Raw genomic sequence first — 17958 nt, 5'->3', positions numbered from 1 at the left:
TTCAACAGAACAGGTAGACTCGCTTTTTGGAGCCTACCCTTTCACTGCCCTCACTGAGAACAGGAGACGCCTTGGGTCAGTACCCGGCTCACACTGCGGTCCATCCCAGGGCCAGCTCCATCTGTGCCAGTTCTGCAATATGAGGACCACAGTATCATTTCACCTGACAATCACCACTCGCCAAGCCTTCAGCATTGAACCTGAGGAGGCAGAGAGGGAGGCTTTGGAAATGTTCCTGCCAGGACAATGCCTTTCTTCCTACCCAAACTCTCGAGTCTCCGAGCTCAATAACGGGAGGATGGCTTAAGAGCGTTTGCTCTAGGTCTCTTTGCCGGACTTGTCGATCCTCACCCACTGCCACCGAGTGCTAGGCCCACAGAGGCCTGGCAAAAGCCACTCAATCCCCACTACCCGTGACTAGGAGGAAAGTGGCCAGAGCATGAGGGTTCGAGTTCTTCAGTCCCAGGGTCCCGGAAACCAGAGCGCCCAGCGTCTACTCAGGGACGCAGAATCCCTCGTTCCACACCCCCACCCCCGCCACAGGGGCCACTCCAGAAGAAATCCATTAGTAATTTGGGTCCCTTTGTGTTTGAGTATTGTGGGGAGGGGGCGATCTAGAGTCTACGGACTTCAAGCTAACGATGACCTGTGTGGGCCTCACTCTGAACAGAAAACTCAAACCCAGCGTGGGTTCTCTCGTTTCCCCCCAAAGGCCAAGGCCCAAAGAACCCTTTTCATTTGGCAAGGGGCTTGAGGGAAGGGAGGGGCGAGGGCGGAAGCGGGTCAGGGTCTGCAAGCCAACGGCCCAGCTCAGCGGACTGGTCCGGCTGCTCAGCTAGGCAGCCAGCGTCCGTGCCCGCAACGCGGTTGCCTTTCCCTGGGCTGGAGAGTGGGGACGTCCCTCCCCCGCCCCCAGGCGTCCCTAGGGTCGGCGCCAGAGCCCTGGAGCCCCGGAGACTTTCTCTGGAGGAAGGCGAGGCGGGCTCTGGGTCCTCTCCCAGCCAGGCCGAGCTTAGCATGTGGAGGTGGCGCGGGAGCGCGGGCATGGACCAAGGGAAGGGGGACCCCCAAACCGCACTGGTGCTTTCCTTTCCCTCCACTCGCGCCGTAGCCCTCCCCAAATTGCCCGTCTCCGGTAGGACTGACTCTGCCTGCCTGGCCTCTCAGCTACCAACTTTGCCCGAAATCTAGATCCCAGACCTGGTAAGTCGCGTTCCTCCCTTACCCCGCCCCGCCACCTTACTAGCGGACAGGGCCCGAGAAAGGGTGCGCGCGCGTGGCTTGAGGCGCGCGCCGAGAAGTTGGACAGATTTGAAACTGCTGCGCCCATTCGGCCTCTGCCGCTGCGGTGTATACGTTTCTATGCCGAACACGCCAGGTTCGTCAGGGATATCGCAGGGCTCCCCAGAGAGGCGGGAGCGAAAAGAGTGCAGGCCCACTCTTCTGGATCCTCTTGGCCCTATGGACACCAAAGCCATCTTTTAAGAATAAGCTTTCTGCTGGTCTCTAAAAGAGGAAAGGGACAGCGGGGGGAGGAGAATTATCCCTTTCCCTAAGCAGTTTGTAATCACTAAGGTCTCCAACAAAGTTTACTTGGCGTTTCTATTTGAATGCTGTGAAATTGTTATTATTGCTATTTTAAGTTAAGGTTTCTAAGAGTCACAGCTTCTCAAATATACGTGCCTCTTGAGGACGCTTCAACAATTACCTTGTCCACTAACTGCACTTCCTTCCCACTGGAAAAAATAAACTTAATTTTTCAGTAGTTGCCTTAGGTCACGTCGTTTACATGTCACTAATGTGAAGAAACAAGGGAAAAAAAGAAAAACAACCTTGGCATTTCTAGTTGGAGCTCCTTGCGCTTTATTATTGAAATGTGAAAGATGGATTTTTGGGTGGGAGGGGGAGGTAGGGCGCTGGAAGAGGGCTTTTGAACCACAGTGCCCTGTTGCAAGGGGCTGACCTTTGGCTGACACAGCCATGGAGCAGGCCGTTCGTTAACGAGGATTTGATACATTAGACATTCGAGCTGGGCGTGTAAAGCTACACTCTCAATCCAGATTTCGCTCAAATTAGTGTTCGAGGAAATGATCTTTCCAAGTCCTGAGGCTTAATCAAGTGTCAGGCAGCCCGGTCGCTGCCTGAAAAGGGCAGCGAAGGACACCCAGTAAAAGGCACATTCCTAGCTCCTTTAAAATAATAATAATAATAATAATAACGTCAACAAACAAAGCAGAACAACAGAACAGAAACCTGCTTTGAATAATTCCTAAAATCCTTTAAGTTGACACTTTGAGGAAATGCTTATAAAACAAGGTTAATCACCTTCTTTTAATGAATTCCGTTCTGCGAAATCCTAACACCAGTCAAGGCTGTGAAGACAGTGTCACAGTTATGGCAATATTTTTTTGAGGTGGGTGTGTGTGTGTTGCTGTTTTACTCTCTAGAGATACTAGAGTGTGACAATTTATGTCCACCAGACAGTGGGGCACATGGAAAGGGGATAGTCATAGTCACAGGTTTTTAAAGGCTTTTGAAAGTAGAAGCGTCTCGATTTAATTTGGTTCCACTTATCCCCAGACTTTGGAGTTCAGAAAAGGAAGGCAGGCTGGCCACTAAGTCCCTGGCCTGGCGCCGTGCGGCTGAACTTGCAGCGTTTCGGCCTTGCAGATGGGGATGGAGTTGGAGGAGTAGCTGCAGCCAGGACTGGGAGGCCACTTGCTTGGAGAGTGAGACGGCTCACGCGGATTTATTGACTGGCTCAAGAAAGGTGTTCTTTTACTTAAGTTGTCATTAAAGCGCTAAGTTTTAAAAGCGCATCCCCAGAAAATGCTTTTATTCTCTTTCCCCCAGTAACAGAGCCCGCTAATTGCTTTCAATTGGAAAAGGGAGAAACTCACTCCTGCCGGAGGTCCCAGCCACTCTCTGGTGGAAGCTGGAGGGCGAAGCGAAATTGTGTTCTAGCTCTGAGCCCCGCAGCCCTCCAATGGCTGACTTCCTTCAGCTGCGGTCCTGGGGAGCGGATCGCAGCGGCAGAGGCAATTTTCCGCACCTGGGTGTTGTTTTCTGCCGCCGGGTTTTGCCCGAGCCTTGCAGGCGCGATTCCTGGGCCCCGAATTTATTCCAAGAGAAAACGCACAAAAATCAGTTGTGGTTTCAAATCTTTATTCAGGGAGTCTCTGCCACCACTCCCCCTCTGTTCGCCCGCTGCAGATGAAAAACTAGAAAGTTAAACGAGAAAGGCAACCACTATCATGAAAAAAAGATATTCTGAGGATTCCAGGGAAGAGAAATTACTACCCAACAGCCTAAGTTGGAGAAATCCAGAGAGGATAGGGCCCCTGAGAGCTACAGGATTTTTTTCCAGACGGAGTTGTGTAGACTCAGTCCCAAGCATGGGCCGATGGCTTCCCAAACTCGGGTCCCCTGTCTCACTACTTGGGCAACTGCAGGGGATTGAAGACACTTTTCTGGACGATAGAGGCCAAGGCCCCCACTGGAAAATCAAACTCTTCCATAATCTTGATAACTCCCCAGCGTGGGAGGGTTGTAAAATTTGGTCTAAGGTGAGAAGAATGGGGAAAGAAGGGAAAGTTGGAGGGTGGGGGAGTAAGAAAAGAGGAAAGACTGGTTAAGTGCGAGGTCGAGTTCATTTTCCCTCAGTGGCGGGTTCCAGTACCAGCTCACTGATGAGAAACTCTCCGGGAGCCCCAACTTCCAAGTTGTGTCAAGTTGAAGTAGAAACGGTGGGTCTATTTCGTTTAAGGTTCACATTTTTGGAGTCAGTGGAAAACAGTATTACAATGTTCCATATAAGAGTGGAGGAAAGGAAGCACTCACTGTTCATAGACTTGCCCTGTTTCTCCCTGGCCTTTTTATTCTAGAACTTCCAATCCCGTTTCACCCCAGGAACCTATACTTGGGTTCGGGCCTCTAGACTCCGTCGTCGCAGCCTGGGGCGCCTATGAGTACCCCGGAGCCGCAAACGCTGCCATTCTAACTGCGACAGGACTTTCTGGCGGGCGCGAGGAAAGCCCCTTTCGTCAGTTCTGAGATTTTATCCGACCCTGCCCTGGACTCCCTCCCCGCAAGCCCCCGGAGCTCCATTCCAGGCCACCGGGGGACTGCTGGGGACCTGACGCAGGCAGCTCAACCGCTGACGTCAGGGGCTGCCGGCGGCTGGAACCCGAGCCCAGGCCACAGGCGCCAGGCGCGGGCATCATTAATTATCAAGCACGAAATGTTGCAAAGAAAAGCGCAAGCTAGTCTGCTGGCAGCTGATAAATATATTTTTTTCTTTTGGGAGGAGGGAGCGGGAAAGGTAAAGGTAAAATGCAGTAAGAAACAGATATTTGGTTTCTTAAGGCTTCTTAAGGCTTACTAACTTCTCACCCTCCTCCCTCCAGGTCTGCCCCATGGGTCCACTCTTTTGTAGGTATGAACTCCGCACTTTCCACTTGGTTTGGGGGATTCCTAGTGAAAGTGCCAATATTTGTTCGTGTGGAAACCGCAGTGCTACAATTTCCTTGTAGATTACAGCTCGAGGGAGTATTTGCTTCCTAAAGCTGGATGTATCTTTTCCATATCACCCCTTCCGTTTGGTCAGATCCTTAGCCCAATATCTGATATTATTATTGTTGTTATTAAGTAAAAAGGAATCAACAAGAACCCCTCCCCACAAAGACAGGGCCAAAAGAAATGAACACTGCAATTCGGCAACAAGAACGCAGCCTTTCATTTGTAACAGCAAAAGCACCTTTCCTTCTTTTCTTTTGTTTTAAAAGGAATTATAATGAGTAGCTTAAAATGGAATTTTAGGCAGCAATAAAGTCTTCAGACACACTCGTTCTTGGTTCTAGTTCCAATGAATTTTCAAAATCCTTCTGAGGATCATTGCCGAATAAATACAGGGCAGAGCAGGGTCATTGTGAAGCGAATTATCTCTTGAGCTTTTCCTTGCAAAGGGGGAAAATATGTCATTCATAACGGAATTCCACAGGTGATAGTAAATCGATTTCCTGGAAAAAGAACAAAGAGAAATTAGAATTAAACTTTAAAACCCACCTAAATATAGAGAATTTTAATATCAGTAAAAGCAATGCTCTGCAAATTCCAATGACTTGACTATTACCTAATTTGTCATAACTAATTTCGTTACAATTAACTGAATTAAAAACTCCTTCCAGAAGAACCCGTATACAAAAATAGAACTCACATGTGTCACTGCATATTGTCAGTAAATAACAGCTCTTGAAAATACAAGATTATCTATAAGTATGCATGTAAATGTATTTGTCAGTATCTACAGGGTCAGGATAAAAAGCTCTTTAGTTATTTTATAGGAGGTAAAAATATCCATAAAAGTACTTTACAAGGCAAATTGTTTAGTGTTTAACAGACAGAAAATCAATGAACTAAATTTTAATTTCCTTTTGGAAACTTCTTATCACTGTAGATGGACTTTTATCCAGAATTACATAGGTGATGATTTTATTCTGAAATTAGTAATTTATTTTTAACCGGTAACTACATAGTAAACACTTAACACATATATATTGATGTCTCAGACATGTACAGTAATTATTTTATAAAATATGAGTGAAAAGGAAGTTCATTCTTATATAAAGTATAATTATTTTGGTATTTACATCTTTATGAAGGTGAATTTTAGAGAGCTAAATTGGTCACACTAATACATGTATAAAATTTCTTAAACATACATCAATAAAAACATTCAGGGGTTGGTGTGTTAAGAGTATTAGAAAAAAGAGATACCTGCGTGCGCATGCACACACACGCACACACACACACACGCACACACACATACACACACACGCACACACATACACACACGCACACGTACACACACGCGCACACACACGCACACATACACACACACGCACACGTACACACACACACACACATACACACACACACGCACACACGCACACACACACACGCACACACACGCACACAAGACCAATGAAAAGAAACCTCATTTGGGGTAAATAAAAACAAGAAAGAAATTCAGGGTCCAATTTTTTTTCTTTAACCTTATTAACCATTTTTGTGGCTTGTAATACTTAGACTTTTATTTAAAATTTCAAACATTGCGTGTTTATAAGATTGAAAAATATTTGGAGTTGAAGGCAACAGTTAATCAGCATTCAGTAACTTCAGTAATGTGTTTCTATTTTATATACCACTTCTTTCATGTACTATAAATCTTTCTTGAGGAGTCCACTATTTTTGGTACAGCAGGCTGAAGTTTATGGGTCTAAGATATATTCCAGACTACGTGTATAACACTTTGGCTGAGAAAAATCCCAGGAAATCCACTAGATTTAAAAAGTCAGCTAACATTATTATGGTTTTCAAATCAATAAATATTTACAGATTTACACCAATAATTAAATGGAAGTGTCAAATTTTAATGTCATTATGTGTATTTGTCTTCAAATAGGTGATTTGTAAAATTTAGATAATATTCTATCAGGGTTATGTGATTTTTGGTGATATTTCAGTTATGATTTCACTCTCTGACCTGGTAAAGTCAATTCATATCCTTGGCTGTTAGCTTTTTCACTTATGAACTTCAGGGCCCTGGACAAGATGCTTCCTCAATTTTTATACAGTTTTGAAAGGAGTGATTTGGCTTACTCTTGCTTATAGATTTTTTTAAAAAAAACTTTTAAAGATAGAATTTTAATTGTAAAAACTTTTAAATCAGGATAGTCTACTTAACTGAGTTGGATATAAATGCAGTTAACTAACAATTCCTATTGTAAAACCTTATTGTTAAGATTTTTCTTTTTCTGAGAGTCTTGTTTTATAAATAAGCACTCTATTAAATAAGGGATATTACAGAAAACCTACCTTTCTTAGTTTGAAAAGAAACTACTGTCCTAATATTTTGTTTATATGAATGATAACGCATATTTTTCTGAATCGGAGATAGAAGGTACCTACAAGACCGAAGCAATGTTAAATTCAGTTGTTAAAGGACTTGCAGTTGCTAGAGAACTTTATGTTCTGGCCATATGTAAATAGATGTGGAATCTATTTGCTATATTCACTGAAGGCTATACAAATCCCACTATGTAAAGTAATAAAAACAAGATGAAGCATAACAACTCTGCATATTCTCATTGCTAGATCATTGTGAAGGGTGAAATATATGGAGTACATTATTCAACCTATGGGTTCTGCAGCTGTGGCTTGTTACTTGCCTATCAGCTGGCTGCACCTGAATGGATTAATTGATTTATTAAATAATCAATTCAACAAATATTAAAGACAAATATGACCATTGTTATATAGGCTATGGCATTTCAAAAATAAATTCCAAATACTTTCTACACTCCAGGAATACAACAGGAGAGACATATGCAGTTAAACTATATACAAAGTAAAATGTGGTATTTGCCATAAGAGAAGCACACATAAAAATAGAATTTTTAAACTTTTTGGTTCCCTTTAAAAGATAGTGGGTGTTATGTGCTCTTTTAAATAAGAACAAAATATATCTCAAACTACTCCTTCATCCATTCCCTGTTCTCTTTTCCTTCTTGACTCTTCTTCCTTCTCTTCTTATCCTTGCTCCGGAACCTAAGGCAATATGAAATTTTTAAAAAGTGCTGTGAGCTTGCTGTCTGAATCCTCACTAGGCCTCTGTCTTTTGGGGTCAGTTTTGTGCCTGCCCATCTGCAGTTGGACTTAGGCTCTGTGAATGCTGGGCCCCAGGGCTGGTCTGGGCATTTTTCTCTCAGGATGTCCACTTCATCTTTGAAGAGGGTCAGGCCAAGCAGAGATCAAGTCCTAACAACTCCAGAAAAAGATTTGGAAAAAGGACACTGCTTGCCCATCAGAACACCTAAACTTTGCAGAATTGTGCAGTATTCCTCCCCCTTTCATTACTTGTTAGATTTAAATACAGATTTCCTTGTCACTAAAAAGCCTTTCTTACTTTTACTATAGTTCAGTTGTTCGTTTTTATTCAATTTAAAGTATTTACTATAAAAGTGTTAGAATGCTGACAGATTTTTTATAAATTTTCAATTTATTCTGAAATATGAAGTCATATTTTTCCTTTCCCTGAGGCTGACTTGTTCTCTGGCAGTATTTTTAAAGAAAATCTTATGTCCTGCTTTTAACATCTGATAACTCCCATGAAACCAAGGAATAATTCATGTTCTTTGAAACTGGTTGCATTCAAATTCTATAAATTCCTGTTTTTCACTCCTTTGTTGCTGTTCTTTGGGTCAATTTGAGAGTGGTACAACATACAGCAGTTTGAATAGTACTTGCTAAATGTTTAGATGAGTGGATTTGGTCAGGAGCATTTGCAAAGAGTGTTTGAGTACTTTGTTTTGTGTATATTTTGTCATTTTCATGTGATTCATATTCTCTTTATAAAAAATTTTATTCTGAACAATTTTAAATATATACAAAAATAAAGAGAATAGTATAAATCTGTATCTTCCAACTTCAGAATTGATCAACTTATGGTCATCTCATTTCGTTTATACTTCCATTCACTATTCTTCTTCAAGATTATTTTGAAACACATGCTAGATATCATATTATTTATATGCAGCTATTTATTATTTAACTGATATATAGTTAATGATTGTTACAAAGCAAATGGCTTTCAAAGACAACTAGTATGTTTTCTGAAACACTGCCTGTTTTGAGCTTTTGGGTTATTATTCTCACTCCTTTTAACAAAGTGTTGCTTTTGATACCACAGCCTTTATTAGTCACTGGAATCAAGAAGCTCTGTAGTTCTCTAGAGGAAGAGAATAATTCAGTTGATTATCATTGTAATCAATGAAAATGGAATTTTCAAGTGGGAAATCTCTTAATTCCCAGGGCCCAATACTTACTGTAGACTAAAAATAATTCATTCAAAAGTTTCTGAGTGTAAGAAGATATGATGACTAAAAATTTGTGGATTTTTAAAAAAAAAAATCATATGAACTTGTACTGAAATGAAGGAAACTATGGTATGAAAAACTGTCACTAATGACCACCAGATTTCAGCTTTGAACCACCTAGGGCAGCTTTCCAGTTATCAATAGAATAATACGTATGTTTATGCCTGTGATTTAAATGTATTTTTATTTCATTAAATTATATAAAACCATATGTTGTAGCTACTTTTTAAGAAAAAAGCACTTATTTTTAAGAGATCTATGCTGAACTATTTATGGATGAAATGATATGATAACTGAAACTTACTTCAAATAGCTGTGGCTGAGGTGGGGGTGAGTGAATGTAGGAAGAACCAAGATTTTTCAATGCTAGGTGATGGGTACTTGGGAATGCATGATAGTATTTTCTCTTCTTCTGCATATGCTTAAATTTTTTCTTAAAAATTTTAAATATGACATGAAAAGACAGAAAAAAATCCCCAAATGTTGATATTCATTAAAATATTTTAATGAAATATTTTAACTTTAAAATTAGAAGGATAGAAGTTTATTTCCCTCATCCTAGACAACCTAGGTATGTAGTTCAACAAAGCAATGAACCTCTCTCAATCTTGAATTTCACATCTATAAAAATACTTTCTCTGGTTAAAATAGAGACTCATATTTTTCCAGGCCCCCTTATATATTACATGTCAATTTCTGACACCTACCTTGCAAGAAAAATATTGTTTAATAATTTAAACTTGCAGTTACTTGAATGTTTGCCATCTAATTGTTCTGACATCTATGAAAATATCTAGTTGTTACATTCTGCTAGTAGTTGTTTTGTACATTGATTATGACAAAACCTCTCTCAGTATGTGGCAAAAATAATGATAGTTGTAGATTTTAAAATGAGATTATTGCTATAGCATAATGCTGGGCAATTCACTTTCCTGGTGGGAAATGTGGACTTTTGAAGTTCAGAATTAACTCCTGCCTCATTGTTTCTTCTTCCGTAACATACCTGACATTTACACTTTATTTCCGTGCCATTCCTGCTGGAGTTTGAAAACACATTCACAACCTCAGCTAGAATTCATTATAAAATTTGGGATTAAATGATACTTTTCGGACTTGGGTTTTTGTGGTAGGCCTTTATTTTTAGTTTACATTGTCATTCCACATTTTATAACCAAATCTGGAATATTAGAGATGAGAGCAAGCAAGTCTCACAAAGTGGCAAAATTACCTTTCTTCCAATCTTTGCCTGGCTCACAAAGTGTAATACTGTCTTAGTTTTCTTCCCTGAGCTTGCTGTAACCAGCTTTTTCTGCCTGAGACCCAAATCTCTTCTAAGGTCTATAGCCTTAGACTCTACCATGAGACTAGGACTTTAGAAGCATCTTAGTTAGTTACTCTTTCCTCCTTGCAGCTAGATCCTGGTCAACACATCTACAGCAGCAGTGGTTCTTCTTATAGCACTCAGAAATAATGGCTCATCACTGTGTTTTGCCTGTTGTAACAGAGCTTTGGTACCAAACTATATCTGAACATGCCCTGCTTGGAAAAGATTCATCAAATTGACTGACCTTTCCTTGCCCATCCTTTGCAGTCAAGTAAGCTTTCTCTAGACTAGTGTTTCTCAGAACTTGCATCCAAATCACCTAAGAGGTGTTTGTTAAAAATTGTATTCCTGGGCATCACTTTAAGTCTAATAAACCAGAATGCCTGGGTTAGGGGTGGTGATCAGGAATCTGCATTTTAATAAGTGATATTTATTTGTTTATTTATTTTTTGAGATAGATTCTTACTCCAGTCTCACAGGCTAGAGTGCAGTGCTGTGATCTTGGCTCACTGCAGCTTTGACTTCTCAGGCAATCATCCCATCTCAGCTTCCTAGTAGCTGAGTGCAGGTGCATCATCACACCTGGGTAATCTTTTTTTTTTTTGTATTTTTAATAGAGACTGGGTTTGGTCATGTTGCCCAGGCTGGTCTTGAACTCCTGGGCTCCAATGACCCACCTACCTCAGTCTCCCAAAGTGTTAGGATTACAAGTGTGAGCCACTACTCCTGGCCTAATATTGTGCTTTAAAATTGCCCAATGTCTGCACTTTCTACAGTCTGAATTTTGTTAGACATTCAGAAAAAAACAAAAACTGGTTGATCTCTTAGCAAACAAAGCTGGTGGTCTCAAATACTACTTGTACTTTGCCCCTTATTTCAATCCATAGCCTTCTTGATCTAGCATTAGAATGAGAACATATACATGCCATTCATAATAATAATGTACCTGAAAATGCCTCTAAATTTTTGTATATGATACATAGTCATGTTTCAATACATACAGTGTATAGTGATCAGATTGGGGTAATTTTAGCATATTCATTATTTCAATTCTTTGTGTTTGAAAATTCAATATCCTCCTTCTAGCTATTTGAAACTATATATTATTACTAACTATAGTCATTCTACAATAGTATGGAATATTATGACTCTTTCCTCCTATCTAGCTGTAATTTTGTATGCTGTACAAGACCTTCCCTATCTCTCCCTTCCCCCTACCATTTCTAGCCTCTAGTAACCTCTGTTCTACTTTTTACTTCTGTGAGAGAAACCGCCTTAAAAAAGTTAAAAAGCATCTAATAAACGCAATGTATTGTTTAACAAACAGTCAGTTAATGAACTCATAGTCTATTTGGGGGCACTGTACAACTTGCCCCCTGATTGTAGTACCAAGAAAATGAAGAACGTATTTTCTCCCAAGGGAAACCCATAGTGAAGATCACATACACACATAATGTTACAAGAAAACAATTGGAAAGCAACATACCTGATTCATATTCCAAATATATTCTTTAGTTATATAATTCTGGGTGTCCTGGGAGATATAGAATAATTATGTATGAACACTCCCATTTATTGATGTGTCTATCTATGACGCTCTATATTCATCTTTTCCAAATATCTACTATTCACCATCTCTGTATTTATGTCTTTAACATTAATGCAATGCAATTAGAATATAAGCTCCATGAAGATAAGGATTTTTGTCTGTTTTGTTCACTGATATGTTTCTAGTGCCCAAAACATGCCTGTTACTTAATAGATACTCCATAAAATAATAATTGATTGACTGACTGACCAAATGATTGACTGAATGAAGTTAATCAGAGAAGACTTCCAAAAGATGATGAGTGTAAGGGAGATGTATAAGTGCCTACAGATTGGTTGGAGATGGTTACATACCTGGAGGACTGCAGGGCTATAAGACAGAACTGATTTTAGTAGTGAATATCTCCATGTTTGACAATTCCAGTTAGTCAGCTATGGGCAACTTAGTAACCAATGACTTTGATGGTAGTAATTGTGATTATGTGGCTCATAAAAGGACTTGTTTTCTTTTTGATCCGAGACTGTTAAGAAGTGTGTCTTAATTACATTTGGGGATATAGGCATGGGAGGGATTTTTTGGATTGGAAATTTTCTCTAGGAATTGTGTCTGCTTGCACACACACATACATTGGATAGTAGCACATGTTTTCTAGATCTGAATAGATGTGGTTCAATTGTAGCAGACATTCCTTTGCAATTTCGTTTTCCAATCGATACAAGAAAATATTTTCTCTTAGAAACTAAGTGAGGGTAAGCAGAGTTGAACAGCTACTGATCATAAGCTACTTGCACACAGACAAGATTCTAAATACACCTTGAAAACAGTTTGACAATCTTTTAATCTATATTATGTGTGAAATATTTATTGTTAAAAACACTACTTGCCCATATTGCAATTTAGTTTGTTGTCTGCATCCCAATGCTAAAAAATGGTGATGCCACGTGTTAACATATTTTTAAACTGCAATATTCAACATTTTATTCACATGTTTAATGAGCATTTATTTTTTATCTTAAAATTTTTTTTAATTATATTTTAAGTTCTGGGGTACATGTGCAGAAAGTGCAGGTTTGTTACATAGGTATACACGTGCCACGGTGGTTTGCTGCATCCATTCCCCCATCATCTACATTAAGTATTTCTCCTAATGTTATCCCTCCCCAATTTCCCCACACCCTGCTATCCCTCCCCAATTCCCCTACTCCCTTCTATCCCTCCCTTATACCCCTCCAAGCCCCAGTGTGTGATGTTCCTCTCCCTGTGTCCATGTGTTATTATTCAGCACCCACTTAGGAGTGAGAACATGCAGTAACAAGCATTTATTAATGCTTCCTATGTGGCAGGACCTCTTCTAGGTTATGGAGATATAGATATAAACAAGTTAATGTAAGTCCTCATGGAGCTTATATTCTAGTAGGGGGATGGGTGACAACAAAAACATTGAAAGGACAGAAAAGGTAACTTCAGATAGTCACAAGTGCTTTGCTTCAACTAAAACAGGGTGATGGGATAGAGAGAGTTTTAGAGGGTGGAGAGACTAGGGTAACCAGTGGTGGCCTTTCTGAGAAAGCAACATTTGAGCTGGGACCTAAATGATGTGAAGGAGCCAGACATGGAAAGAACAAGAAAAGAACAAGAGAGTCTAGCTGAGGAAAGAGAAATATAAAGGCCCTGGGGTGGGGGGCACCTAGCTTGGCATGTTAATTAAACTAGTCATTTATTCCTTTTCACAAATATTTGCTGAAGGCCTATTTTATGGCAAGTATAACATATTTTACATTGCTGGGGAAATTGTGATAGACAAAACAGCATCTTGGGTTTCAGGTATCAAAGAACTTATGTTCTGATGGGAAAGAAAGACAAGACAAAAAAAGAAAGAAAAAAGAAACAAGAAAAGTATTGGATACTGATAAGTATAATATCAAATGAGATAGAACAATATGATAGACACTTTTTGGTTGATTACTTTAGCTTAGGAGGATAGAGAATGCCTTTCTGAGTAAGCAACGTGTACAATAGGGAGGTGGCAATATGAAGATCACACTAGCATCACATACTCCCTTTGGATATTACAGAGTAGGTATTGGGACATAGTAAACTAGGCTGAGGATAATGTGTGACTCTGTGGCTACCTGTAACCCTCACTAATTTCTCTTTTACTTATAAACTCATATGGGAATTTATAAATTGTTTAAATTTATAAAAAGGGGAAGCAACTAATAAATTTAGGTACTCCATTATTAGTGGTAAATTACATGCAAATCACACACCAAACATTGGGGACATTGAGGCTGAAAATAGTCATTTAAATTGATGGGATAGAATGGCAGAATTAAGGGACTTCTGTTAAATAAAGAATAGTTTTAATAGGAATGAACCTATTAAATGAGGGTAGTGCAAATTAATATATATTTGAACAACTCTGCAAGACAAGAATCCGCCTTGCTGTTGGCCTTCTCATACCTTTTGGTTAAAAGCGTGTATTCAGCATTGAGTACATTTTCTGGTATTTCGCTTTTTTTTTTCCAAATGTTGGGGTGTTGACTTAGTTTATATAGATGAAAAGGTAGTATTGTGTATTTAAATTAAGAATCTACTATTTCAAGGAATAAAATTTTATTTAAAGTAGTTCAAGTTAAAGGATGCTTAGGAAAGAATGTGGACAGAAAACAAAATGTAGTTTCTACCTGTGAATGGCACTGAGAAGTAGGAGGCCATTTGCTTTCCATCCTCACAGTTTTCTGACTGACTTAGTCCACAATGACCCAATTCTAAATTAAATTCTTGTGAAAGATAATCAGATTTTTAGCAGCTTGAATTAGATATATCTCCTGGTACTGTAATGTTATGCATTATATTATTATTAACAAATAATAACTCCATCATATAAAAATAATGACTATATTATATTAAAAAACTTAAAAGAGGGATAAAGTATTTTGATGGTCCCCTTTACCCACTGTCTATCATGACCCATTTATCATTATCCTACTCCCAACTCTCCCTTAGCTAAACTTGGATTGAAGACACACACACACGTACTTCATAGAAATATATAGTATCAAATAAATTTATTTCTCTATTTAATAAATATTAATTATATGCACTGGAGATTCAACACTGAATGAAATGAACAAAAATTCTTGCCTTCATGGAGCTTACATTTTAGGGTAGGCACAGACAGAAAACTAAGTAATTAAGGACAGTCATACATTGCTTAACAATTGTAATATATTCTTAAAAATGGATAATTAGGCAATGTTGTTGTCTTACAAACATCATAGTGTGCATTTACGTAAACCTAGATGGTACAGCCCATTACTTATAGGCTATACCCTATCTCTGGTAGCTATAGTTTTACAAAATGCATTTTTTAAATAACAAAATGTGAATGTCTTTACTCGTTGATCCATGGGCTACAGAATGGATGCTGTGTTAGCAAGCGTGAAAACAATATTAATCTCGTGCATTTTAATTAGAGCTCTCGAGTGACAAGTTGCCTTGTCAAAAAGCGGTACTATGTAGTTCTAGAAGGAAATTAAAAGTGCTTTTCTAGTAAACACACAAGTCATAAGCAACTGAAACAGCTGTACTGCTGATATGGAGAAAGAAAGACCTATTTTTTCTTTTTTTCTGAGTAGCAGGTCTCAACAGTAAGTTTTAAATATTTGGGAAACTATGCTCTAAACAGATGTGCTGTCTTTAGTCTTTGTTCTTCCATTTATGGCACATAGGCAGAGTAGATTTAGCACAATTCTTAAGGGCCATAGGATTTTTGAAATGACAAATTCGCATTGGCTCCAATTTAAAGTTACAGTCTGCATTTGCGTCTAACAAGAGAGTCAGGCTATTCCTCCAAGATTTGAAGCCAGGCATTGACTTCTCTCTAGATGTGAAAGTCCTAGATGCTATCTTCTTCCAAAAGAAGGCTGTTAGGTCTAAACTGAAAAATCTGTTGTTTAGTATAGTCACCTTAGCAATTACCTTAGCCAGATCTTTTGAATCACTTGCTGCAGCTTCTACATCAGCATTTGCTACTTCACCTTGCACTTTTATGTTATAGAGATGGCTTTCTCCCCTAAACTTCAGAAACCAACCTCTGTTAGCTTTAAACTTTCCTTCTGTTGCTTTCTCACCCTTCTCAGCCTTCACGGACATGAGGAAAATTAGGGACTTAATCTAGCTTAGTCTTGGGCTTAAGAGAATGTTGAGGCTGATTTCATCTTCTATCCAGGCCATTAAAGCTTTCTTCAGATCAGCAATAAGGCTGTTTTACTTTCTTATGATTTGTGCATTCACTGAAGCAGCACTTTTAATTTCCTTCTAGAATTTTTCCTTTGCACTCACAACTTGGCTGTTTAACACAGGAGGTTTAGCTTTTGGCCTGGCTTTTGACTAAGTTTGACCTTCCTCACTAAGTGTAATCATTTCTAGCTTTTGATTTAGTGAGAGATGTGTGACTGACACTTCCTTTCACTTGAACACTTAGAAGTCACTGTAGGATTATTAATTGCTCTAATTTTAATATTATTGTGTCTCTTGGAATAGGGTGGTCCAAGGAGAGGGTGAGTGACAGAGGAATGGTTGTTTTGTGACAAGCCAAATACTATCACTGCATAATGATAGTATTTGAGGCCTTGAGGCTAAAGAGGCCACCAAAATTAATACAGAGATAGAAGTTTATGGCCTGAGTCTTGGCTACTCAAACATTCAGAGGTCATACTTACTGATTATTTGCCATCTTCTGTGGGCATGGTGTCTGGCAACCCAAACAATTTCAATAGTAACATCTGAGATCTCTGGTCACAGATGACCATAAAGGATATAATAATCATAAAACAGTTTTAAATACTGTGAGAATTACCAAGATGTGTCAGAGACACAAAGTGAGCACGTGATTTATGCAGGGTTGTCACAAACCTTCAATTTTTAAAAAAACAAAATATCTGTTAAAGGCAATAAAATGAGTTAGACCTATACTTTTTTATTTTTTTGAGACAGAGTTTTGCTCTTCTTGCCCAGGCTGGAGTGTAATGGTGCAATCTTGGCTCACTGCAACCTCTGCCTCCCGGGTTCAAGTGATTCTCCTGTCTCAGCCTCTCCAGTAGCTGGGATTACAGATGTGTGCTGCTATGCCTGGCTAATTTTGTATTTTTAGTAGAGATGGAGTTTCTCCATGTTGGTCAGGCTAGTCTCGAACTCCTGACCTCAGGTGATCCGCCTGCCTCAGCCTCCCAAAATGCTGAGATTGTAGGCATGAGCAACTGTGCCCGGCAGACCTATACTTTTATACAACTGGCTGTGCAGTAGATTATATCAGCATTGCTACAAACATGTATGTAATGTGTTATGCTACAAGATTACAATGTCTAGACATCGCTAGGTGATGGGGATGCCTCACTCTCATTATAATTTATGAGACTACGGTCATATATGTGGTCTTATTGACTGAAATGTCATTATGTGTCATGTGACTGTATGTCACTATGGTACTTAAGAAAACTGTAAATATTGTGCAGAAAAATAAGTCATGAAGATATACAGGAAATAAAATGGGTGATCATAGAACAGGTCAATGTGAAGGTAATATTTGAGCCAAGACTTGCATCATAAGCAGAGGAAACAGCAAGCAACCTGCATGCTCAGACAATATCAAGGAATTCTATGAGCCTGAAACATAATGAACAAGGGAGGGAAGAGTAGAAGAGGTCAGAGTGACTAAGGGAATTGGAGAACTGGGGGAAAGAGAGAACTGATCATCTAGGTTCTTGTTAATAAGTATAAGGACTTTGGATATTATCCTTGGTGAGGTAGAAGACACTGCAAGGTTTTCAGCAACGTAACTTGATCTGTTGTATTTCAAGTGGATTGCTATGGCTTCTGTGTTGAGATGAGACTGAAGGAGCAAATGGCAAGCAGAGACTGCCTATTAGGAGTCTATGTCAATGACTCAGGGAAGAGAGCATAGGAAGTTTGACAAATAAGTAGCAGAAAAAGTGGTAAACAGTCAAGATTCTGGAATGATTGTGAAGGTGGCATGCACAGGGATTTCTTATGGGTTATATTTGGGATGTGAAAGAGAGAGGTCAAGGTTGACATGTTTTTGACGTTGACTAATTGGAAGAATAGAGTTTTCATTAACTGGCATA

At 39.4% G+C, this 17958-nt stretch overlaps 1 long non-coding RNA gene across 2 annotated transcripts in view; it reads left to right on the top strand.

Moving 5' to 3' along the window:
* The first annotated feature begins 952 nt into the window (after positions 1–952).
* LOC103788791 (uncharacterized) overlaps positions 953–17958 on the top strand; it is a 75446-nt gene continuing 58440 nt past the window's right edge. For both annotated transcript variants that reach the window (XR_614809.5, XR_004736127.3), the window contains exon 1: positions 953–1203. This is a non-coding gene — a long non-coding RNA (uncharacterized LOC103788791). The remainder of the gene's footprint in view (positions 1204–17958) is intronic.

Source organism: Callithrix jacchus, chromosome 17, assembly GCF_049354715.1.
Source record: "Callithrix jacchus isolate 240 chromosome 17, calJac240_pri, whole genome shotgun sequence".
Taxonomy (NCBI): domain Eukaryota; kingdom Metazoa; phylum Chordata; class Mammalia; order Primates; family Cebidae; genus Callithrix; species Callithrix jacchus.
Note: the sequence above shows the minus strand (reverse complement) of the source record. Positions and strands in the feature narration are given on the sequence as shown.